Source organism: Dendrobates tinctorius, unplaced genomic scaffold (genome assembly GCF_039654945.1).
Source record: "Dendrobates tinctorius isolate UK_male_01 unplaced genomic scaffold, ASM3965494v1 ptg000178l, whole genome shotgun sequence".
Lineage (NCBI taxonomy): Eukaryota > Metazoa > Chordata > Amphibia > Anura > Dendrobatidae > Dendrobates > Dendrobates tinctorius.
In genome coordinates this window covers 1,252,944-1,276,839 of record NW_027361845.1, presented here as the reverse complement: position 1 = coordinate 1,276,839, position 23,896 = coordinate 1,252,944, and the positions used below count along the sequence as shown (strand labels likewise).

General features: G+C 32.5%; 10 non-coding genes across 10 annotated transcripts; all 10 read right to left on the bottom strand.

The window, feature by feature from the left end:
* Positions 1-701: 701 nt before the first annotated feature.
* Positions 702-773, bottom strand: TRNAW-CCA (transfer RNA tryptophan (anticodon CCA)). The gene has a single exon. It is a non-coding gene; the product is annotated as a tRNA-Trp (tRNA).
* A 2,903-nt stretch (positions 774-3,676) lies between these two features.
* TRNAW-CCA (transfer RNA tryptophan (anticodon CCA)) lies at positions 3,677-3,748 on the bottom strand. The gene has a single exon. It is a non-coding gene; the product is annotated as a tRNA-Trp (tRNA).
* Positions 3,749-6,529: 2,781 nt separating this feature from the next.
* On the bottom strand, positions 6,530-6,601 carry TRNAW-CCA (transfer RNA tryptophan (anticodon CCA)). Its single transcript has one exon. It is a non-coding gene; the product is annotated as a tRNA-Trp (tRNA).
* Positions 6,602-8,034: 1,433 nt separating this feature from the next.
* Positions 8,035-8,106, bottom strand: TRNAW-CCA (transfer RNA tryptophan (anticodon CCA)). The gene has a single exon. It is a non-coding gene; the product is annotated as a tRNA-Trp (tRNA).
* A 1,416-nt stretch (positions 8,107-9,522) lies between these two features.
* TRNAW-CCA (transfer RNA tryptophan (anticodon CCA)) lies at positions 9,523-9,594 on the bottom strand. Its single transcript has one exon. It is a non-coding gene; the product is annotated as a tRNA-Trp (tRNA).
* Positions 9,595-12,498: 2,904 nt separating this feature from the next.
* Positions 12,499-12,570, bottom strand: TRNAW-CCA (transfer RNA tryptophan (anticodon CCA)). The gene has a single exon. It is a non-coding gene; the product is annotated as a tRNA-Trp (tRNA).
* Positions 12,571-16,962: 4,392 nt separating this feature from the next.
* On the bottom strand, positions 16,963-17,034 carry TRNAW-CCA (transfer RNA tryptophan (anticodon CCA)). The gene has a single exon. It is a non-coding gene; the product is annotated as a tRNA-Trp (tRNA).
* A 1,416-nt stretch (positions 17,035-18,450) lies between these two features.
* Positions 18,451-18,522, bottom strand: TRNAW-CCA (transfer RNA tryptophan (anticodon CCA)). Its single transcript has one exon. It is a non-coding gene; the product is annotated as a tRNA-Trp (tRNA).
* A 1,433-nt stretch (positions 18,523-19,955) lies between these two features.
* TRNAW-CCA (transfer RNA tryptophan (anticodon CCA)) lies at positions 19,956-20,027 on the bottom strand. The gene has a single exon. It is a non-coding gene; the product is annotated as a tRNA-Trp (tRNA).
* A 1,415-nt stretch (positions 20,028-21,442) lies between these two features.
* On the bottom strand, positions 21,443-21,514 carry TRNAW-CCA (transfer RNA tryptophan (anticodon CCA)). The gene has a single exon. It is a non-coding gene; the product is annotated as a tRNA-Trp (tRNA).
* Positions 21,515-23,896: the final 2,382 nt, after the last annotated feature.

Here is a 23,896-nt window from a genome sequence, read left to right as displayed (position 1 = left end):
AGCCTGATTTTCTTACAAATTCAAAGATGACAATGGTATGAACAAAGCGATAGGTGTTCCTGGCATTTATTACATTTATTAATGTTTTTAACTCAATTCCCAATAATATTTCTCATCAAAGTATTGTTGATAAGATTTTAATCTATAGAATTAAAAAAACACTTTTTTAAAAACTGTTCTGACCTGTGTCAACAATGTTGTGTTAATCTATTTTCAGTTGGATTACCCAGTTTCTGCTTTCAATCTTAACCCAAACATCGATCAAGCTATAAAAATATGAAAGAGCTGCTTGACCATGACGTGATTTGAATACACAACTTTCTGATATGGATTCAGAAGCACTACAGTTGAATTAAGATCTTCACAATCAGATTCAGTGAATTCCAGTCAAAAATTAAGAATCTGGTAATAAACCCTCTTTTCTTACAAATTCAAAGATGGCAATGGTAAAAATAAATTAATAGGTGCTTATGGCATTAATTACATTTATTAATGTTTGGAACTCAATTCCCAATAACAATTCTTATCAAAGTCCTCTTGAAATGATTATAATCTGTAGAACTAAAAAATGCAGTTTCTTAAACACTGCAGCCTGGTAGCAACAAAGTCGAGTTAACTTTTGTCAAGTTGGACTACGCAGTTGCTGTTTTCAATAATAACCCAAACATCAATCAAGATATGAAAAGACATAAAGAGCTAATTGACCCCGACGTGATTTGAACACGCAACCTTCTGATCTGGAGTCAGACGCTCTACCGTTGCACCACGAGGTCAGTTGAAAAGTGTTGTTGCTCCCATACTTCACATGAAAAGTGCATGATAAAATATATGGACACCATCTTGAAATTTGCTACTTATAATCACAGTTTGGAACAGATATAAACAAGGATGAATTAAGGTCTTCACTTTCAGATTCAGGGATTTCCAATTAAAAATTTAGAATATAGTAATAAACCGTTTTTTCTTACAAATTCAAAGATGACAATGGTATGAACAAATTAATAGGTGTTTCTGACTTGCCACAAATTTTCTGTTTTGAACTCAGTTCCCAATGATATATCTCATCAAAGGATTGTTGAAAAGATTTTATTCAGTAGAAATAAAAAAGCAATTTTTCAAACACTTTCCTGACAGGTGGCAACAAGATCATGATAATCTATTGTCAGTTAGAATACGCAGTTTCTGTTTTCAATCTTAACCCAAACATCGATCAACTTTTAAAAAGATGAAAGAGATACTTGAACGTGACATAATTTAAACATGCATCATTCTGACCAGGAGTAAGGCGCACTACCGTCAGTGTATGAGGACAGCTGTAAAACTTGCTTGCTCCCATAATTCACTTGTAAAGTGCATGAGGAAATATACAGACACCATGTTGAAATTTGCTACTTTAAATCACAGTTTAGAAAAGTAATAACAAGGATGAATTAGGATCTTCACTTTCCGATTCAGGGATTTCCAGTTTAAAGTTTAGATTCTAGTAATAAGCCTGATTTTCTTACAAATTCAAAGATGACAATGGTATGAACAAAGCGATAGGTGTTCCTGGCATTTATTACATTTATTAATGTTTTTAACTCAATTCCCAATAATATTTCTCATCAAAGTATTGTTGATAAGATTTTAATCTATAGAATTAAAAAAACACTTTTTTAAAAACTGTTCTGACCTTTGTCAACAACGTTGTGTTAATCTATTTTCAGTTGGATTACCCAGTTTCTGTTTTCAATCTTAACCCAAACATCGATCAAGCTATAAATATATGAAAGAGCTGCTTGACCATGACGTGATTTGAATACACAACTTTCTGATATGGATTCAGAAGCACTACAGTTGAATTAAGATCTTCACAATCAGATTCAGTGATTTCCAGTCAAAAATTAAGAATCTGGTAATAAACCCTCTTTTCTTACAAATTCAAAGATGGCAATGGTAAAAATAAATTAATAGGTGCTTATGGCATTAATTACATTTATTAATGTTTGGAACTCAATTCCCAATAACAATTCTTATCAAAGTCCTCTTGAAACGATTATAATCTGTAGAACTAAAAAATGCAGTTTCTTAAACACTGCAGCCTGGTAGCAACAAAGTCGAGTTAACTTTTGTCAGTTGGACTACGCAGTTACTGTTTTCAATATTAACCCAAACATCAATCAAGATATGAAAAGACATAAAGAGCTAATCCACCCCGACATGATTTGAACACGCAACCTTCTGATCTGGAGTCAGACGCTCTACCGTTGCGCCACGAGGTCAGTTGAAAAGTGTTGTTGCTCCCATACTTCACATGAAAAGTGCATGATAAAATATATGGACACCATCTTGAAATTTGCTACTTATAATCACAGTTTGGAAAAGATATAAACAAGGATGAATTAAGGTCTTCACTTTCAGATTCAAGGATTTCCAATTCAAAATTTAGAATATAGTAATAAACCCTTTTTTCTTACAAATTCAAAGATGACAATGGTATGAACAAATTAATAGGGGTTTCTGACTTGCCACAAATTTCTGTTTTGAACTCAGTTCCCAATGATATATCTCATCAAAGGATTGTTGAAAAGATTTTATTAGGTAGAATTAAAAAAGCAATTTTTCAAACACTTTCCTGACAGGTGGCAACAAGATCATGATAATCTATTGTCAGGTAGAATACGCAGTTTCTGTTTTCAATCTTAACCCAAACATCGATCAACTTTTAAAAAGATGAAAGAGATACTTGAACGTGACATAATTTAAAGATGCATCATTCTGACCAGGAGTAAGGCGCACTACCGTCAGTGTATGAGGACAGCTGTAAAACTTGCTTGCTCCCATAATTCACTTGTAAAGTGCATGAGGAAATATACAGACACCATCTTGAAATTTGCTACTTTAAATCACAGTTTAGAAAAGTAATAACAAGGATGAATTAGGATCTTCACGTTCCGATTCAGGGATTTCCAGTTTAAAGTTTAGATTCTAGTAATAAGCCTGATTTTCTTACAAATTCAAAGATGACAATGGTATGAACAAAGCGATAGGTGTTCCTGGCATTTATTACATTTATTAATGTTTTTAACTCAATTCCCAATAATATTTCTCATCAAAGTATTGTTGATAAGATTTTAATCTATAGAATTAAAAAAATACTTTTTTAAAAACTGTTCTGACCTGTGTCAACAACGTTGTGTTAATCTATTTTCAGTTGGATTACCCAGTTTCTGTTTTCAATCTTAACCCAAACATTGATCAAGCTATAAAAATATGAAAGAGCTGCTTGATCATGATGTGATTTGAATACACAACTTTCTGATATGGATTAAGAAGCACTACAGTTGAATTAAGATCTTCACAATCTGCTTCAGTGATTTCCAGTCAAAAATTAAGAATCTGGTAATAAACCCTCTTTTCTTACAAATTCAAAGATGGCAATGGTAAAAATAAATTAATAGGTGCTTATGGCATTAATTACATTTATTAATGTTTGGAACTCAATTCCCAATAACAATTCTTATCAAAGTCCTCTTGAAACGATTATAATCTGTAGAACTAAAAACTGCAGTTTCTTAAACACTGCAGTCTGGTAGCAACAAAGTCGAGTTAACTTTTGTCAGTTGGACTACGCAGTTACTGTTTTCAATAATAACCCAAACATCAATCAAGATATGAAAAGACATAAAGAGCTGATTGACCCCGACGTGATTTGAACACGCAACCTTCTGAACTGGAGTCAGATGCGCTACCGTTGCACCACGAGGTCAGTTGAAAAGTGTTGTTGCTCCCATACTTCACATGAAAAGTGCATGATAAAATATATGGACACCATCTTGAAATTTGCTACTTATAATCACAGTTTGGAAAAGATATAAACAAGGATGAATAAAGGTCTTCACTTTCAGATTCAGGGATTTCCAATTAAAAATTTAGAATATAGTAATAAACCCTTTTTTCTTACAAATTCAAAGATGACAATGGTATGAACAAATTAATAGGTGTTTCTGACTTGCCACAAATTTTCTGTTTTGAACTCAGTTCCCAATGATATATCTCATCAAAGGATTGTTGAAAAGATTTTATTCAGTAGAATTAATAAAGCAATTTTTCAAACACTTTCCTGACAGGTGGCAACAAGATCATGATAATCTATTGTCAGTTAGATTACGCAGTTTCTGTTTTCAATCTTAACCCAAACATCGATCAACTTTTAAAAAGATGAAAGAGATACTTGAACGTGACATAATTTAAACATGCATCATTCTGACCAGGAGTAAGGCGCACTACCGTCAGTGTATGAGGACAGCTGTAAAACTTGCTTGCTCCCATAATTCACTTGTAAAGTGCATGAGGAAATATACAGACACCATCTTGAAATTTGCTACTTTAAATCACAGTTTAGAAAAGTAATAACAAGGATGAATTAGGATCTTCACTTTCCGATTCAGGGATTTCCAGTTTAAAGTTTAGATTCTAGTAATAAGCCTGATTTTCTTACAAATTCAAAGATGACAATGGTATGAACAAAGCGATAGGTGTTCCTGGCATTTATTACATTTATTAATGTTTTTAACTCAATTCCCAATAATATTTCTCATCAAAGTATTGTTGATAAGATTTTAATCTATAGAATTAAAAAAACACTTTTCTAAAAACTGTTCTGACCTGTGTCAAAAACGTTGTGTTAATCTATTTTCAGTTGGATTACCCAGTTTCTGTTTTCAATCTTAACCCAAACATCGATCAAGCTATAAAAATATGAAAGAGCTGCTTGACCATGACGTGATTTGAATACACAACTTTCTGATATGGATTCAGAAGCACTACAGTTGAATTAAGATCTTCACAATCAGATTCAGTGATTTCCAGTCAAAAATTAAGAATCTGGTAATAAACCCTCTTTTCTTACAAATTCAAAGATGGCAATGGTAAAAATAAATTAATAGGTGCTTATGGCATTAATTACATTTATTAATGTTTGGAACTCAATTCCCAATAACAATTCTTATCAAAGTCCTCTTGAAACGATTATAATCTGTAGAACTAAAAAATGCAGTTTATTAAACACTGCAGCCTGGTAGCAACAAAGACGAGTTAACTTTTGTCAATTTGGACTACGCAGTTACTGTTTTCAATAATAACCCAAACATCAATCAAGATATGAAAAGACATAAAGAGCTGATTGACCCCGACGTGATTTGAACACGCAACCTTCTGATCTGGAGTTTGGAAAAGATATAAACAAGGATGAATTAAGGTCTTCACTTTCAGATTCAAGGATTTCCAATTCAAAATTTAGAATATAGTAATAAACCCTTTTTTCTTACAAATTCAAAGATGACAATGGTATGAACAAATTAATAGGGGTTTCTGACTTGCCACAAATTTCTGTTTTGAACTCAGTTCCCAATGATATATCTCATCAAAGGATTGTTGAAAAGATTTTATTAGGTAGAATTAAAAAAGCAATTTTTCAAACACTTTCCTGACAGGTGGCAACAAGATCATGATAATCTATTGTCAGGTAGAATACGCAGTTTCTGTTTTCAATCTTAACCCAAACATCGATCAACTTTTAAAAAGATGAAAGAGATACTTGAACGTGACATAATTTAAAGATGCATCATTCTGACCAGGAGTAAGGCGCACTACCGTCAGTGTATGAGGACAGCTGTAAAACTTGCTTGCTCCCATAATTCACTTGTAAAGTGCATGAGGAAATATACAGACACCATCTTGAAATTTGCTACTTTAAATCACAGTTTAGAAAAGTAATAACAAGGATGAATTAGGATCTTCACGTTCCGATTCAGGGATTTCCAGTTTAAAGTTTAGATTCTAGTAATAAGCCTGATTTTCTTACAAATTCAAAGATGACAATGGTATGAACAAAGCGATAGGTGTTCCTGGCATTTATTACATTTATTAATGTTTTTAACTCAATTCCCAATAATATTTCTCATCAAAGTATTGTTGATAAGATTTTAATCTATAGAATTAAAAAAATACTTTTTTAAAAACTGTTCTGACCTGTGTCAACAACGTTGTGTTAATCTATTTTCAGTTGGATTACCCAGTTTCTGTTTTCAATCTTAACGCAAACATTTATCAAGCTATAAAAATATGAAAGAGCTGCTTGATCATGATGTGATTTGAATACACAACTTTCTGATATGGATTAAGAAGCACTACAGTTGAATAAAGATCTTCACAATCTGCTTCAGTGATTTCCAGTCAAAAATTAAGAATCTGGTAATAAACCCTCTTTTCTTACAAATTCAAAGATGGCAATGGTAAAAATAAATTAATAGGTGCTTATGGCATTAATTACATTTATTAATGTTTGGAACTCAATTCCCAATAACAATTCTTATCAAAGTCCTCTTGAAACGATTATAATCTGTAGAACTAAAAAATGCAGTTTCTTAAACACTGCAGCCTGGTAGCAACAAAGTCGAGTTAACTTTTGTCGGTTGGACTACGCAGTTACTGTTTTCAATAATAACCCAAACATCAATCAAGATATGAAAAGACTTATAGAGCTGATTGACCCCGACGTGATTTGAACACGCAAACTTCTGATCTGGAGTCAGACGCGCTACCGTTGCGCCACAATGTCAGTTGAAAAGTGTTGTTGCTCCCATACTTCACATGAAAAGTGCATGATAAAATATATGGACACCATCTTGAAATTTGCTACTTATAATCACAGTTTGGAAAAGATATAAACAAGGATGAATTAAGGTCTTCACTTTCAGATTCAGGGATTTCCAATTAAAAATTTAGAATATAGTAATAAACCCTTTTTTCTTACAAATTCAAAGATGACAATGGTATGAACAAATTAATAGGGGTTTCTGACTTGCCCCAAATTTTCTGTTTTGAACTCAGTTGCCAATGATATATCTCATCAAAGGATTGTTGAAAAGATTTTATTCGGTAGAATTAAAAAAGCAATTTTTCAAACACTTTCCTGACAGGTGGCAACAAGATCATGATAATCTATTGTCAGTTAGAATACGCAGTTTCTGTTTTCAATCTTAACCCAAACATCGATCAACTTTTAAAAAGATGAAAGAGATACTTGAACGTGACATAATTTAAACATGCATCATTCTGACCAGGAGTAAGGCGCACTACCGTCAGTGTATGAGGACAGCTGTAAAACTTGCTTGCTCCCATTATTCAGTTGTAAAGTGCATGAGGAAATATACAGACACCATCTTGAAATTTGCTACTTTAAATCACAGTTTAGAAAAGTAATAACAAGGATGAATTAGGATCTTCACGTTACGATTCAGGGATTTCCAGTTTAAAGTTTAGATTCTAGTAATAAGACAGATTTTCTTACAAAATCAAAGATGACAATGGTATGAACAAAGCGATAGGTGTTCCTGGCATTTATTACATTTATTAATGTTTTTAACTCAATTCCCAATAATATTTCTCATCAAAGTATTGTTGATAAGATTTTAATCTATAGAATTAAAAAAACACTTTTTTAAAAACTGTTCTGACCTGTGTCAACAACGTTGTGTTAATCTATTTTCAGTTGGATTACCCAGTTTCTGTTTTCAATCTTAACCCAAACATCAATCAAGCTATAAAAATATGAAAGAGCTGCTTGACCATGATGTGATTTGAATACACAACTTTCTGATATGGATTCAGAAGCACTACAGTTGAATTAAGATCTTCACAATCAGATTCAGTGATTTCCAGTCAAAAATTAAGAATCTGGTAATAAACCCTCTTTTCTTACAAATTCAAAGATGGCAATGGTAAAAATAAATTAATAGGTGCTTATGGCATTAATTACATTTATTAATGTTTGGAACTCAATTCCCAATAACAATTCTTATCAAAGTCCTCTTGAAATGATTATAATCTGTAGAACTAAAAAATGCAGTTTCTTAAACACTGCAGCTTCTTAAACACTGCAGCCTGGTAGCAACAAAGTCGAGTTAACTTTTGTCAGTTGGACTACGCAGTTACTGTTTTCAATAATAACCCAAACATCAATCAAGATATGAAAAGACATAAAGAGCTGATTGACCCCGACGTGATTTGAACACGCAACCTTCTGATCTGGAGTCAGACGCGCTACCGTTGCGCCACGAGGTCATTTGAAAAGTGTTGTTGCTCCCATACTTCACATGAAAAGTGCATGATAAAATATATGGACACCATCTTGAAATTTGCTACTTATAATCACAGTTTGGAAAAGATATAAACAAGGATGAATAAAGGTATTCACTTTCAGATTCAGGGATTTCCAATTAAAAATTTAGAATATAGTAATAAACCCTTTTTTCTTACAAATTCAAAGATGACAATGGTATGAACAAATTAATAGGGGTTTCTGACTTGCCCCAAATTTTCTGTTTTGAACTCAGTTGCCAATGATATATCTCATCAAAGGATTGTTGAAAAGATTTTATTCGGTAGAATTAAAAAAGCAATTTTTCAAACACTTTCCTGACAGGTGGCAACAAGATCATGATAATCTATTGTCAGTTAGAATACGCAGTTTCTGTTTTCAATCTTAACCCAAACATCGATCAACTTTTAAAAAGATGAAAGAGATACTTGAACGTGACATAATTTAAACATGCATCATTCTGACCAGGAGTAAGGCGCACTACCGTCAGTGTATGAGGACAGCTGTAAAACTTGCTTGCTCCCATAATAAACTTGTAAAGTGCATGAGGAAATATACAGACACCATCTTGAAATTTGCTACTTTAAATCACAGTTTAGAAAAGTAATAACAAGGATGAATTAGGATCTTCACTTTCCGATTCAGGGATTTCCAGTTTAAAGTTTAGATTCTAGTAATAAGCCTGATTTTCTTACAAATTCAAAGATGACAATGGTATGAACAAAGCGATAGGTGTTCCTGGCATTTATTACATTTATTAATGTTTTTAACTCAATTCCCAATAATATTTCTCATCAAAGTATTGTTGATAAGATTTTAATCTATAGAATTAAAAAAACACTTTTTTAAAAACTGTTCTGACCTGTGTCAACAATGTTGTGTTAATCTATTTTCAGTTGGATTACCCAGTTTCTGCTTTCAATCTTAACCCAAACATCGATCAAGCTATAAAAATATGAAAGAGCTGCTTGACCATGACGTGATTTGAATACACAACTTTCTGATATGGATTCAGAAGCACTACAGTTGAATTAAGATCTTCACAATCAGATTCAGTGAATTCCAGTCAAAAATTAAGAATCTGGTAATAAACCCTCTTTTCTTACAAATTCAAAGATGGCAATGGTAAAAATAAATTAATAGGTGCTTATGGCATTAATTACATTTATTAATGTTTGGAACTCAATTCCCAATAACAATTCTTATCAAAGTCCCCTTGAAACGATTATAATCTGTAGAACTAAAAAATGCAGTTTCTTAAACACTGCAGTCTGGTAGCAACAAAGTCGAGTTAACCTTTGTCAGTTGGACTACGCAGTTTCTGTTTTCAATAATAATCCAAACATGAATCAAGATATGAAAAGACATAAAGAGCTGATTGACCCCGACGTGATTTGAACACGCAACCTTCTGATCTGGAGTCAGACGTGCTACCGTTGCTCCACGAGGTCAGTAGAAATGTGTTGTTGCTCCCATACTTCACATGAAAAGTGCATGATAAAATATATGGACACCATCTTGATATTTGCTACTTATAATCACAGTTTGGAAAAGATATAAACAAGGATGAATTAAGGTCTTCACTTTCAGATTCAGGGATTTCCAATTAAAAATTTAGAATATAGTAATAAACCCTTTTTTCTTACAAATTCAAAGATGACAATGGTATGAACAAATTAATAGGTGTTTCTGACTTGCCACAAATTTTCTGTTTTGAACTCAATACCCAATGATATATCTCATCAAAGGATTGTTGAAAAGATTTTATTCAGTAGAATTAAAAAAGCAATTTTTCAAACACTTTCCTGACAGGTGGCAACAAGATCATGATAATCTATTGTCAGTTAGAATACGCAGTTTCTGTTTTCAATCTTAACCCAAACATCGATCAACTTTTAAAAAGATGAAAGAGATACTTGAACGTGACATAATTTAAACATGCATCATTCTGACCAGGAGTAAGGCGCACTACCGTCAGTGTATGAGGACAGCTGTAAAACTTGCTTGCTCCCATAATAAACTTGTAAAGTGCATGAGGAAATATACAGACACCATCTTGAAATTTGCTACTTTAAATCACAGTTTAGAAAAGTAATAACAAGGATGAATTAGGATCTTCACTTTCCGATTCAGGGATTTCCAGTTTAAAGTTTCGATTCTAGTAATAAGCCTGATTTTCTTACAAATTCAAAGATGACAATGGTATGAACAAAGCGATAGGTGTTCCTGGCATTTATTACATTTATTAATGTTTTTAACTCAATTCCCAATAATATTTCTCATCAAAGTATTGTTGATAAGATTTTAATCTATAGAATTAAAAAAACACTTTTTTAAAAACTGTTCTGACCTGTGTCAACAACGTTGTGTTAATCTATTTTCAGTTGGATTACCCAGTTTCTGTTTTCAATCTTAACCCAAACATCGATCAAGCTATAAAAATATGAAAGAGCTGCTTGACCATGACGTGATTTGAATACACAACTTTCTGATATGGATTCAGAAGCACTACAGTTGAATTAAGATCTTCACAATCAGATTCAGTGATTTCCAGTCAAAAATTAAGAATCTGGTAATAAACCCTCTTTTCTTACAAATTCAAAGATGGCAATGGTAAAAATAAATTAATAGGTGCTTATGGCATTAATTACATTTATTAATGTTTGGAACTCAATTCCCAATAACAATTCTTATCAAAGTCCTCTTGAAACGATTATAATCTGTAGAACTAAAAAATGCAGTTTCTTAAACACTGCAGCCTGGTAGCAACAAAGTCGAGTTAACTTTTGTCAGTTGGACTACGCAGTTACTGTTTTCAATAATAAGCCAAACATCAATCAAGATATGAAAAGTCATAAAGAGCTAATTGACCCCGACGTGATTTGAACACACAACCTTCTGATCTGGAGTCAGACACTCTACCGTTGCACCACGAGGTCAGTTGAAAAGTGTTTTTGCTCCCATACTTCACATGAAAAGTGCATGATAAAATATATGGACACCATCTTGAAATTTGCTACTTATAATCACAGTTTGGAAAAGATATAAACAAGGATGAATTAAGGTCTTCACTTTCAGATTCAGGGATTTCCAATTAAAAATTTAGAATATAGTAATAAACCGTTTTTTCTTACAAATTCAAAGATGACAATGGTATGAACAAATTAATAGGTGTTTCTGACTTGCCACAAATTTTCTGTTTTGAACTCAGTTCCCCATGATATATCTCATCAAAGGATTGTTGAAAAGATTTTATTCAGTAGAAATAAAAAAGCAATTTTTCAAACACTTTCCTGACAGGTGGCAACAAGATCATGATAATCTATTGTCAGTTAGAATACGCAGTTTCTGTTTTCAATCTTAACCCAAACATCGATCAACTTTTAAAAAGATGAAAGAGATACTTGAACGTGACATAATTTAAACATGCATCATTCTGACCAGGAGTAAGGCACACTACCGTCAGTGTATGAGGACAGCTGTAAAACTTTCTTGCTCCCATAATTCACTTGTAAAGTGCATGAGGAAATATACAGACACCATGTTGAAATTTGCTACTTTAAATCACAGTTTAGAAAAGTAATAACAAGGATGAATTAGGATCTTCACTTTCCAATTCAGGGATTTCCAGTTTAAAGTTTAGATTCTAGTAATAAGCCTGATTTTCTTACAAATTCAAAGATGACAATGGTATGAACAAAGCGATAGGTGTTCCTGGCATTTATTACATTTATTAATGTTTTTAACTCAATTCCCAATAATATTTCTCATCAAAGTATTGCTGATAAGATTTTAATCTATAGAATTAATAAAACAATTTTTTAAAAACTGTTCTGACCTTTGTCAACAACGTTGTGTTAATCTATTTTCAGTTGGATTACCCAGTTTCTGTTTTCAATTTTAACCCAAACATCGATCAAGCTATAAAAATATGAAAGAGCTGCTTGACCATGACGTGATTTGAATACACAACTTTCTGATATGGATTCAGAAGCACTACAGTTGAATTAAGATCTTCACAATCAGATTCAGTGATTTCCAGTCAAAAATTAAGAATCTGGTAATAAACCCTCTTTTCTTACAAATTCAAAGATGGCAATGGTAAAAATAAATTAATAGGTGCTTATGGCATTAATTACATTTATTAATGTTTGGAACTCAATTCCCAATAACAATTCTTATCAAAGTCCTCTTGAAACGATTATAATCTGTAGAACTAAAAAATGCAGTTTCTTAAACACTGCAGCCTGGTAGCAACAAAGTCGAGTTAACTTTTGTCAGTTGGACTACGCAGTTACTGTTTTCAATAATAACCCAAACATCAATCAAGATATGAAAAGACATAAAGAGCTGATTGACCCCGACGTGATTTGAACACGCAACCTTCTGATCTGGAGTAAGACGCGCTACCGTTGCACCACGAGGTCAGTTGAAAAGTGTTGTTGCTCCCATACTTCACATGAAAAGTGCATGATAAAATATATGGACACCATCTTGAAATTTGCTACTTATAATCACAGTTTGGAAAAGATATAAACAAGGATGAATAAAGGTCTTCACTTTCAGATTCAGGGATTTCCAATTAAAAATTTAGAATATAGTAATAAACCCTTTTTTCTTACAAATTCAAAGATGACAATGGTATGAACAAATTAATAGGTGTTTCTGACTTGCCACAAATTTTCTGTTTTGAACTCAGTTCCCAATGATATATCTCATCAAAGGATTGTTGAAAAGATTTTATTCAGTAGAATTAATAAAGCAATTTTTCAAACACTTTCCTGACAGGTGGCAACAAGATCATGATAATCTATTGTCAGTTAGATTACGCAGTTTCTGTTTTCAATCTTAACCCAAACATCGATCAACTTTTAAAAAGATGAAAGAGATACTTGAACGTGACATAATTTAAACATGCATCATTCTGACCAGGAGTAAGGCGCACTACCGTCAGTGTATGAGGACAGCTGTAAAACTTGCTTGCTCCCATAATTCACTTGTAAAGTGCATGAGGAAATATACAGACACCATCTTGAAATTTCCTACTTTAAATCACAGTTTAGAAAAGTAATAACAAGGATGAATTAGGATCTTCACTTTCCGATTCAGGGATTTCCAGTTTAAAGTTTAGATTCTAGTAATAAGCCTGATTTTCTTACAAATTCAAAGATGACAATGGTATGAACAAAGCGATAGGTGTTCCTGGCATTTATTACATTTATTAATGTTTTTAACTCAATTCCAAATAATATTTCTCATCAAAGTATTGTTGATAAGATTTTAATCTATAGAATTAAAAAAACACTTTTCTAAAAACTGTTCTGACCTGTGTCAACAACGTTGTGTTAATCTATTTTCAGTTGGATTACCCAGTTTCTGTTTTCAATCTTAACCCAAACATCGATCAATCTATAAAAATATGAAAGAGCTGCTTGACCATGACGTGATTTGAATACACAACTTTCTGATATGGATTCAGAAGCACTACAGTTGAATTAAGATCTTCACAATCAGATTCAGTGATTTCCAGTCAAAAATTAAGAATCTGGTAATAAACCCTCTTTTCTTACAAATTCAAAGATGTCAATGGTAAAAATAAATTAATAGGTGCTTATGGCATTAATTACATTTATTAATGTTTGGAACTCAATTCCCAATAACAATTCTTATCAAAGTCCTCTTGAAACGATTATAATCTGTAGAACTAAAAAATGCAGTTTCTTAAACACTGCAGCCTGGTAGCAACAAAGTCGAGTTAACTTTTGTCAGTTGGACTACGCAGTTACTCTTTTCACTAATAAGCCAAACATCAATCAAGATATGAAAAGACATAAAGAGCTAATTGACCCCGACGTGATTTGAACACGCAACCTTCTGATGTGGAGTCAGACACTCTTCCGTTGCACCACGAGGTCAGTTGAAAAGTGTTTTTGCTCCCATACTTGACATGAAAAGTGCATGATAAAATATATGGACACCATCTTGAAATTTGCTACTTATAATCACAGTTTGGAAAAGATATAAACAAGGATGAATTAAGGTCTTCACTTTCAGATTCAGGGATTTCCAATTAAAAATTTAGAATATAGTAATAAACCGTTTTTTCTTACAAATTCAAAGATGACAATGGTATGAACAAATTAATAGGTGTTTCTGACTTGCCACAAATTTTCTGTTTTGAACTCAGTTCCCCATGATATATCTCATCAAAGGATTGTTGAAAAGATTTTATTCAGTAGAAATAAAAAAGCAATTTTTCAAACACTTTCTTGACAGGTGGCAACAAGATCATGATAATCTATTGTCAGTTAGAATACGCAGTTTCTGTTTTCAATCTTAACCCAAACATCGATCAACTTTTAAAAAGATGAAAGAGATACTTGAACGTGACATAATTTAAACATGCATCATTCTGACCAGGAGTAAGGCACACTACCGTCAGTGTATGAGGACAGCTGTAAAACTTTCTTGCTCCCATAATTCACTTGTAAAGTGCATGAGGAAATATACAGACACCATGTTGAAATTTGCTACTTTAAATCACAGTTTAGAAAAGTAATAACAAGGATGAATTAGGATCTTCACTTTCCAATTCAGGGATTTCCAGTTTAAAGTTTAGATTCTAGTAATAAGCCTGATTTTCTTACAAATTCAAAGATGACAATGGTATGAACAAAGCGATAGGTGTTCCTGGCATTTATTACATTTATTAATGTTTTTAACTCAATTCCCAATAATATTTCTCATCAAAGTATTGCTGATAAGATTTTAATCTATAGAATTAATAAAACAATTTTTTAAAAACTGTTCTGACCTTTGTCAACAACGTTGTGTTAATCTATTTTCAGTTGGATTACCCAGTTTCTGTTTTCAATTTTAACCCAAACATCGATCAAGCTATAAAAATATGAAAGAGCTGCTTGACCATGACGTGATTTGAATACACAACTTTCTGATATGGATTCAGAAGCACTACAGTTGAATTAAGATCTTCACAATCAGATTCAGTGATTTCCAGTCAAAAATTAAGAATCTGGTAATAAACCCTCTTTTCTTACAAATTCAAAGATGGCAATGGTAAAAATAAATTAATAGGTGCTTATGGCATTAATTACATTTATTAATGTTTGGAACTCAATTCCCAATAACAATTCTTATCAAAGTCCTCTTGAAACGATTATAATCTGTAGAACTAAAAAATGCAGTTTCTTAAACACTGCAGCCTGGTAGCAACAAAGTCGAGTTAACTTTTGTCAGTTGGACTACGCAGTTACTGTTTTCAATAATAACCCAAACATCAATCAAGATATGAAAAGACATAAAGAGCTGATTGACCCCGACGTGATTTGAACACGCAACCTTTTGATATGGAGTAAGACGCGCTACCGTTGCACCACGAGGTCAGTTGAAAAGTGTTGTTGCTCCCATACTTCACATGAAAAGTGCATGATAAAATATATGGACACCATCTTGAAATTTGCTACTTATAATCACAGTTTGGAAAAGATATAAACAAGGATGAATAAAGGTCTTCACTTTCAGATTCAGGGATTTCCAATTAAAAATGTAGAATATAGTAATAAACCCTTTTTTCTTACAAATTCAAAGATGACAATGGTATGAACAAATTAATAGGTGTTTCTGACTTGCCACAAATTTTCTGTTTTGAACTCAGTTCCCAATGATATATCTCATCAAAGGATTGTTGAAAAGATTTTATTCAGTAGAATTAATAAAGCAATTTTTCAAACACTTTCCTGACAGGTGGCAACAAGATCATGATAATCTATTGTCAGTTAGATTACGCAGTTTCTGTTTTCAATCTTAACCCAAACATCGATCAACTTTTAAAAAGATGAAAGAGATACTTGAACGTGACATAATTTAAACATGCATCATTCTGACCAGGAGTAAGGCGCACTACCGTCAGTGTATGAGGACAGCTGTAAAACTTGCTTGCTCCCATAATTCACTTGTAAAGTGCATGAGGAAATATACAGACACCATCTTGAAATTTCCTACTTTAAATCACAGTTTAGAAAAGTAATAACAAGGATGAATTAGGATCTTCACTTTCCGATTCAGGGATTTCCAGTTTAAAGTTTAGATTCTAGTAATAAGCCTGATTTTCTTACAAATTCAAAGATGACAATGGTATGAACAAAGCGATAGGTGTTCCTGGCATTTATTACATTTATTAATGTTTTTAACTCAATTCCAAATAATATTTCTCATCAAAGTATTGTTGATAAGATTTTAATCTATAGAATTAAAAAAACACTTTTCTAAAAACTGTTCTGACCTGTGTCAACAATGTTGTGTTAATCTATTTTCAGTTGGATTACCCAGTTTCTGTTTTCAATCTTAACCCAAACATCGATCAAGCTATAAAAATATGAAAGAGCTGCTTGACCATGACGTGATTTGAATACACAACTTTCTGATATGGATTCAGAAGCACTACAGTTGAATTAAGATCTTCACAATCAGATTCAGTGATTTCCAGTCAAAAATTAAGAATCTGGTAATAAACCCTCTTTTCTTACAAATTCAAAGATGTCAATGGTAAAAATAAATTAATAGGTGCTTATGGCATTAATTACATTTATTAATGTTTGGAACTCAATTCCCAATAACAATTCTTATCAAAGTCCTCTTGAAACGATTATAATCTGTAGAACTAAAAAATGCAGTTTCTTAAACACTGCAGCCTGGTAGCAACAAAGTCGAGTTAACTTTTGTCAGTTGGACTACGCAGTTACTGTTTTCAATAATAAGCCAAACATCAATCAAGATATGAAAAGACATAAAGAGCGAATTGACCCCGACGTGATTTGAACACGCAACCTTCTGATCTGGAGTCAGACACTCTACCGTTGCACCACGAGGTCAGTTGAAAAGTGTTTTTGCTCCCATACTTGACATGAAAAGTGCATGATAAAATATATGGACACCATCTTGAAATTTGCTACTTATAATCACAGTTTGGAAAAGATATAAACAAGGATGAATTAAGGTCTTCACTTTCAGATTCAGGGATTTCCAATTAAAAATTTAGAATATAGTAATAAACCGTTTTTTCTTACAAATTCAAAGATGACAATGGTATGAACAAATTAATAGGTGTTTCTGACTTGCCACAAATTTTCTGTTTTGAACTCAGTTCCCCATGATATATCTCATCAAAGGATTGTTGAAAAGATTTTATTCAGTAGAAATAAAAAAGCAATTTTTCAAACACTTTCCTGACAGGTGGCAACAAGATCATGATAATCTATTGTCAGTTAGAATACGCAGTTTCTGTTTTCAATCTTAACCCAAACATCGATCAACTTTTAAAAAGATGAAAGAGATACTTGAACGTGACATAATTTAAACATGCATCATTCTGACCAGGAGTAAGGCACACTACCGTCAGTGTATGAGGACAGCTGTAAAACTTTCTTGCTCCCATAATTCACTTGTAAAGTGCATGAGGAAATATACAGACACCATGTTGAAATTTGCTACTTTAAATCACAGTTTAGAAAAGTAATAACAAGGATGAATTAGGATCTTCACTTTCCGATTCAGGGATTTCCAGTTTAAAGTTTAGATTCTAGTAATAAGCCTGATTTTCTTACAAATTCAAAGATGACAATGGTATGAACAAAGCGATAGGTGTTCCTGGCATTTATTACATTTATTAATGTTTTTAACTCAATTCCCAATAATATTTCTCATCAAAGTATTGCTGATAAGATTTTAATCTATAGAATTAATAAAACAATTTTTTAAAAACTGTTCTGACCTTTGTCAACAACGTTGTGTTAATCTATTTTCAGTTGGATTACCCAGTTTCTGTTTTCAATTTTAACCCAAACATCGATCAAGCTATAAAAATATGAAAGAGCTGCTTGACCATGACGTGATTTGAATACACAACTTTCTGATATGGATTCAGAAGCACTACAGTTGAATTAAGATCTTCACAATCAGATTCAGTGATTTCCAGTCAAAAATTAAGAATCTGGTAATAAACCCTCTTTTCTTACAAATTCAAAGATGGCAATGGTAAAAATAAATTAATAGGTGCTTATGGCATTAATTACATTTATTAATGTTTGGAACTCAATTCCCAATAACAATTCTTATCAAAGTCCTCTTGAAACGATTATAATCTGTAGAACTAAAAAATGCAGTTTCTTAAACACTGCAGCCTGGTAGCAACAAAGTCGAGTTAACTTTTGTCAGTTGGACTACGCAGTTACTGTTTTCAATAATAACCCAAACATCAACCAAGATATGAAAAGACATAAAGAGCTGATTGACCCCGACGTGATTTGAACACGCAACCTTCTGATCTGGAGTAAGACGCGCTACCGTTGCACCACGAGGTCAGTTGAAAAGTGTTGTTGCTCCCATACTTCACATGAAAAGTGCATGATAAAATATATGGACACCATCTTGAAATTTGCTACTTATAATCACAGTTTGGAAAAGATATAAACAAGGATGAATAAAGGTCTTCACTTTCAGATTCAGGGATTTCCAATTAAAAATTTAGAATATAGTAATAAACCCTTTTTTCTTACAAATTCAAAGATGACAATGGTATGAACAAATTAATAGGTGTTTCTGACTTGCCACAAATTTTCTGTTTTGAACTCAGTTCCCAATGATATATCTCATCAAAGGATTGTTGAAAAGATTTTATTCAGTAGAATTAATAAAGCAATTTTTCAAACACTTTCCTGACAGGTGGCAACAAGATCATGATAATCTATTGTCAGTTAGATTACGCAGTTTCTGTTTTCAATCTTAACCCAAACATCGATCAACTTTTAAAAAGATGAAAGAGATACTTGAACGTGACATAATTTAAACATGCATCATTCTGACCAGGAGTAAGGCGCACTACCGTCAGTGTATGAGGACAGCTGTAAAACTTGCTTGCTCCCATAATTCACTTGTAAAGTGCATGAGGAAATATACAGACACCATCTTGAAATTTCCTACTTTAAATCACAGTTTAGAAAAGTAATAACAAGGATGAATTAGGATCTTCACTTTCCGATTCAGGGATTTCCAGTTTAAAGTTTAGATTCTAGTAATAAGCCTGATTTTCTTACAAATTCAAAGATGACAATGGTATGAACAAAGCGATAGGTGTTCCTGGCATTTATTACATTTATTAATGTTTTTAACTCAATTCCAAATAATATTTCTCATCAAAGTATTGTTGATAAGATTTTAATCTATAGAATTAAAAAAACACTTTTCTAAAAACTGTTCTGACCTGTGTCAACAACGTTGTGTTAATCTATTTTCAGTTGGATTACCCAGTTTCTGTTTTCAATCTTAACCCAAACATCGATCAAGCTATAAAAATATGAAAGAGCTGCTTGACCATGACGTGATTTGAATACACAACTTTCTGATATGGATTCAGATGCACTACAGTTGAATTAAGATCTTCACAATCAGATTCAGTGATTTCCAGTCAAAAATTAAGAATCTGGTAATAAACCCTCTTTTCTTACAAATTCAAAGATGGCAATGGTAAAAATAAATTAATAGGTGCTTATGGCATTAATTACATTTATTAATGTTTGGAACTCAATTCCCAATAACAATTCTTATCAAAGTCCTCTTGAAACGATTATAATCTGTAGAACTAAAAAAAGCAGTTTCTTAAACACTGCAGCTTCTTAAACACTGCAGCCTGGTAGCAACAAAGTCGAGTTAACTTTTGTCAGTTGGACTACGCAGTTACTGTTTTCAATAATAACCCAAACATCAATCAAGATATGAAAAGACATAAAGCGCTGATTAACCCCGACGTGATTTGAACACGCAACCTTCTGATCTGGAGTCAGACGCTCTACCGTTGCGCCACGAGGTCATTTGAAAAGTGTTGTTGCTCCCATACTTCACATGAAAAGTGCATGATAAAATATATGGACACCATCTTGAAATTTGCTACTTATAATCACAGTTTGGAAAAGATATAAACAAGGATGAATTAAGGTCTTCACTTTCAGATTCAGGGATTTCCAATTAAAAATTTAGAATATAGTAATAAACCCTTTTTTCTTACAAATTCAAAGATGACAATGGTATGAACAAATTAATAGGTGTTTCTGACTTGCCACAAATTTTCTGTTTTGAACTCAGTTCCCAATGATATATCTCATCAAAGATTGTTGAAAAGATTTTATTCAGTAGAATTAAAAATGCAATTTTTCAAACACTTTCCTGACAGGTGGCAAAAAGATCATGATAATCTATTGTCAGTTAGAATACGCAGTTTCTGTTTTCAATCTTAACCCAAAAATCGATCAACTTTTAAAAAGATGAAAGAGATACTTGAATGTGACATAATTTAAACATGCATCATTCTGACCAGGAGTAAGGCGCACTACCGTCAGTGTATGAGGACAGATGTAAAACTTGCTTGCTCCCATAATTCACTTGTAAAGTGCATGAGGAAATATACAGACACCATCTTGAAATTTGCTACTTTAAATCACAGTTTAGAAAAGTAATAACAAGGATGAATTGGGATCTTCACGTTCCAATTCAGGGATTTCCAGTTTAAAGTTTAGATTCTAGTAATAAGCCTGATTTTCTTACAAATTCAAAGATGACAATGGTATGAACAAAGCGATTGGTGTTCCTGGCATTTATTACATTTATTAATGTTTTTAACTCAATTCCCAATAATATTTCTCATCAAAGTATTGTTGATAAGATTTTAATCTATAGAATTAAAAAAACACTTTTTTAAAAACTGTTCTGACCTGTGTCAACTACGTTGTGTTAATCTATTTTCAGTTGGATTACCCAGTTTCTGTTTTCAATCTTAACCCAAACATCGATCAAGCAATAAAAATATGAAAGAGCTGCTTGACCATGACGTGATTTGAATACACAACTTTCTGATATGGATTCAGAAGCACTTCAGTTGAATTAAGATCTTCACAATCAGATTCAGTGAATTCCAGTCAAAAATTAAGAATCTGGTAATAAACCCTCTTTTCTTACAAATTCAAAGATGGCAATGGTAAAAATAAATTAATAGGTGCTTATGGCATTAATTACATTTATTAATGTTTGGAACTCAATTCCCAATAACAATTCTTATCAAAGTCCCCTTGAAACGATTATAATCTGTAGAACTAAAAAATGCAGTTTCTTAAACACTGCAGTCTGGTAGCAACAAAGTCGAGTTAACCTTTGTCAGTTGGACTACGCAGTTTCTGTTTTCAATAATAATCCAAACATGAATCAAGATATGAAAAGACATAAAGAGCTGATTGACCCCGACGTGATTTGAACACGCAACCTTCTGATCTGGAGTCAGACGTGCTACCGTTGCTCCACGAGGTCAGTAGAAATGTGTTGTTGCTCCCATACTTCACATGAAAAGTGCATGATAAAATATATGGACACCATCTTGATATTTGCTACTTATAATCACAGTTTGGAAAAGATATAAACAAGGATGAATTAAGGTCTTCACTTTCAGATTCAGGGATTTCCAATTAAAAATTTAGAATATAGTAATAAACCCTTTTTTCTTACAAATTCAAAGATGACAATGGTATGAACAAATTAATAGGTGTTTCTGACTTGCCACAAATTTTCTGTTTTGAACTCAATACCCAATGATATATCTCATCAAAGGATTGTTGAAAAGATTTTATTCAGTAGAATTAAAAAAGCAATTTTTCAAACACTTTCCTGACAGGTGGCAACAAGATCATGATAATCTATTGTCAGTTAGAATACGCAGTTTCTGTTTTCAATCTTAACCCAAACATCGATCAACTTTTAAAAAGATGAAAGAGATACTTGAACGTGACATAATTTAAACATGCATCATTCTGACCAGGAGTAAGGCGCACTACCGTCAGTGTATGAGGACAGCTGTAAAACTTGCTTGCTCCCATAATAAACTTGTAAAGTGCATGAGGAAATATACAGACACCATCTTGAAATTTGCTACTTTAAATCACAGTTTAGAAAAGTAATAACAAGGATGAATTAGGATCTTCACTTTCCGATTCAGGGATTTCCAGTTTAAAGTTTCGATTCTAGTAATAAGCCTGATTTTCTTACAAATTCAAAGATGACAATGGTATGAACAAAGCGATAGGTGTTCCTGGCATTTATTACATTTATTAATGTTTTTAACTCAATTCCCAATAATATTTCTCATCAAAGTATTGTTGATAAGATTTTAATCTATAGAATTAAAAAAACACTTTTTTAAAAACTGTTCTGACCTGTGTCAACAACGTTGTGTTAATCTATTTTCAGTTGGATTACCCAGTTTCTGTTTTCAATCTTAACCCAAACATCGATCAAGCTATAAAAATATGAAAGAGCTGCTTGACCATGACGTGATTTGAATACACAACTTTCTGATATGGATTCAGAAGCACTACAGTTGAATTAAGATCTTCACAATCAGATTCAGTGATTTCCAGTCAAAAATTAAGAATCTGGTAATAAACCCTCTTTTCTTACAAATTCAAAGATGGCAATGGTAAAAATAAATTAATAGGTGCTTATGGCATTAATTACATTTATTAATGTTTGGAACTCAATTCCCAATAACAATTCTTATCAAAGTCCTCTTGAAACGATTATAATCTGTAGAACTAAAAAATGCAGTTTCTTAAACACTGCAGCCTGGTAGCAACAAAGTCGAGTTAACTTTTGTCAGTTGGACTACGCAGTTACTGTTTTCAATAATAAGCCAAACATCAATCAAGATATGAAAAGTCATAAAGAGCTAATTGACCCCGACGTGATTTGAACACACAACCTTCTGATCTGGAGTCAGACACTCTACCGTTGCACCACGAGGTCAGTTGAAAAGTGTTTTTGCTCCCATACTTCACATGAAAAGTGCATGATAAAATATATGGACACCATCTTGAAATTTGCTACTTATAATCACAGTTTGGAAAAGATATAAACAAGGATGAATTAAGGTCTTCACTTTCAGATTCAGGGATTTCCAATTAAAAATTTAGAATATAGTAATAAACCGTTTTTTCTTACAAATTCAAAGATGACAATGGTATGAACAAATTAATAGGTGTTTCTGACTTGCCACAAATTTTCTGTTTTGAACTCAGTTCCCCATGATATATCTCATCAAAGGATTGTTGAAAAGATTTTATTCAGTAGAAATAAAAAAGCAATTTTTCAAACACTTTCCTGACAGGTGGCAACAAGATCATGATAATCTATTGTCAGTTAGAATACGCAGTTTCTGTTTTCAATCTTAACCCAAACATCGATCAACTTTTAAAAAGATGAAAGAGATACTTGAACGTGACATAATTTAAACATGCATCATTCTGACCAGGAGTAAGGCACACTACCGTCAGTGTATGAGGACAGCTGTAAAACTTTCTTGCTCCCATAATTCACTTGTAAAGTGCATGAGGAAATATACAGACACCATGTTGAAATTTGCTACTTTAAATCACAGTTTAGAAAAGTAATAACAAGGATGAATTAGGATCTTCACTTTCCAATTCAGGGATTTCCAGTTTAAAGTTTAGATTCTAGTAATAAGCCTGATTTTCTTACAAATTCAAAGATGACAATGGTATGAACAAAGCGATAGGTGTTCCTGGCATTTATTACATTTATTAATGTTTTTAACTCAATTCCCAATAATATTTCTCATCAAAGTATTGCTGATAAGATTTTAATCTATAGAATTAATAAAACAATTTTTTAAAAACTGTT